The 2,239-nt window shown below is 54.0% G+C and overlaps 1 long non-coding RNA gene across 1 annotated transcript; it reads right to left on the reverse strand.

Moving 5' to 3' along the window:
* Window positions 1-1,187: 1,187 nt before the first annotated feature.
* LOC125115157 (uncharacterized) lies at window positions 1,188-1,988 on the reverse strand. Its single transcript, XR_007131991.1, has 2 exons — window positions 1,737-1,988; window positions 1,188-1,398 (listed from the first exon to the last, which is right to left on the reverse strand). It is a non-coding gene; the product is annotated as an uncharacterized LOC125115157 (long non-coding RNA).
* Window positions 1,989-2,239: the final 251 nt, after the last annotated feature.

The raw sequence follows: 2,239 nt of genomic DNA on the forward strand, positions 1-2,239 counted from the left end.
TGGAGGTTCCCAGGCTAGGGGTTGAATCGGATCTGCAGCCACTGGTCTACACCACAGCCACAGCAATGCTGGATCCTCAACCCACTGAGTGAGGCCAGGGATCGAACCCGCATCCTCATGGATTCTAGTCAAGTCTTGGAGGCAGAGCTGGGGGGAGAAAACCTGCAAGGACCCCGCAGCCAGCACGCTGCCCAGAAAGATCTCTCTGGCCCGTCCCGGCCTGTCCAGGCCCCAGATCCGAGGCCTCTTCAGCGCTGAGGGTGAAAGAACCCAGACAAACGTTCCCTCCTGGGGCTCCCGGCGCAAGGCTGCCCGCGGCGCTGAGAGTGCCCAGCGAGATCTTCCCAGGCCCGACGCCAGGGAGCCCCACGTTGTCGGCAGCCACAGAGCCGGGAAAGGTACGAAACAGATCCTCCTCCAGAGCTTCCAGAAGGAACCAACCCTGCGACACCTGGACTTGGGACTCCAGGCTTAGAGAAAGGCGAGAACCCGTTGGAGCGTGGTGTCCTAGGCCACCCAGTTCGCGGCAATGTGTCACAGCAGCCGCGGGAAAGCGCTGCCCTCCCTCTGACCCTCTCCTCGGTTCCATCTAACCCAGTCCTTTTGGGGGGGGCCAAGGAATGGGACCCTGCAGGCGTGTGGCTGGAGGGCTGCATGCAGGGCAAGGCAGTCGTTGGAGGTGTGTTGAAGAAGCCAGGCGTCTCCCCTCCTGAGGGGGGAGCTTCAAATTCAGGAAGGAGGAAGCCTAGACTGGCTCAGGAAGCAGGACACCAGCTGTGGGTCTGGTATGAACTCATGACTGTTTTTTTAAAGGAATTTTTTCTTTCTCCCTTTCTTTCCTTTTTTTTTTTTTTTTTCCTTTTTCTTTTTAGGAGCGCACCTGCAGCACATGAAAATTCCCAGGCTAGGGGTCGAATCAGTGCTGCAGCTGCCGGCCTCCACCACAGCCCCAGCCCCACTGGATCAGAGTCGTGTCAGTGACCTACACCGCAGCTCACAGCAACACTGGATCCGTAACCCCCTGGGCAAGGCCAGGGATCAAGCCCGAATCCTCATGGATACTAGTCGGGTTCTTAACCTGCAGAGCCACAACGGGAACTCCTGAATTCATGATTTTTAACATAGAAATAGGTGTGCGTGTGTCTTAGCCGTTTGCCAAAGGGGCTCATAAAGAAACAACGAGCAGAGCCAGTGCCCAGATCTTGGTTTTCTAAGTTCCATTCGCTTCTAGAGGGGACCAGGGCTTTTGGAGAAACGCCTCATTTCCAGGGCTGGGGCAGGACATGCTGTGGCTGGAATCTCCAGCGGGGGCAGAAGGGAAGGAAGGATGATGCGTGATGGGGGCTCAAAAGGCAGGACGCGGCTGAAGGGGCTCCCGCTGTCCAAATCCAGAAGACTCTGAGCAAGCAAATAAAGAGGGGAGGAAGGTTATCTTTAGGCTACAAATAATGCACGACAGAAATAAATGAATGGCTACATAAAGGGGAGAGAGAGTGGGCTCCTAGGTGTAGAAGGCACAATGGAATTAGAAAACTTGCTTTCGGCCACCTGTATATTAGCACTGATTCAGGAAGAATTGGCAACAAAGGGGCCAAAAGGCCGATGGGAAGCAGAAAATTTACAGGGACTCTACACACGTCCGCACCGAGTCTTTGCTAATTATCCCTCGTTCATTAGTGAGTTCAAATCCTTATCCATCAGCCTTACAGTGGAGAAGCCTGGCAGACTTGCCTTACCTGAAAGATGAGCGTTCCTGCCACCAGCGCTGGAACAAAAGGTGTCGCGTGCCTTCAGATAAGACGCAGTGAGAGCAGCAAAGACCATCCCTTCCGATGCGGTCCTGCCCAGAGCGCGGAAATGGATCGAGGCACTCACCCAAACCGAGGGATGTTTTCCCAAGTCACCTCGGAAATGTCATAGTCCTGGAGTCCCTGGCGGCTCCGTGGGTGAAGGATCGGGTGCTAATACAGCCGTGGCTCAGGTTGGATCGCTGGCCCAGGAACTTCCGAATGCCACATGCACAGCCAAAAAAAGAAAAAAAAAAGAAAAAAAATTCACAGTCGTGAAATATAAAGACCAACTCTACAGATAAAGATATTTTAAATTAGATTTTTCAACAGCAACCCTCTTGGGGAGCTCCCGTCGTGGCTCAGTGGTTAATGAACCTGACTAGCATCCATGAGGAGGCGGGTTCGATCCCTGCTTTGCTCAGTGGGTTAAGGATCTGGCATTGCCGTGA

Source organism: Phacochoerus africanus, chromosome 14, assembly GCF_016906955.1.
Source record: "Phacochoerus africanus isolate WHEZ1 chromosome 14, ROS_Pafr_v1, whole genome shotgun sequence".
Classification (NCBI taxonomy): domain Eukaryota; kingdom Metazoa; phylum Chordata; class Mammalia; order Artiodactyla; family Suidae; genus Phacochoerus; species Phacochoerus africanus.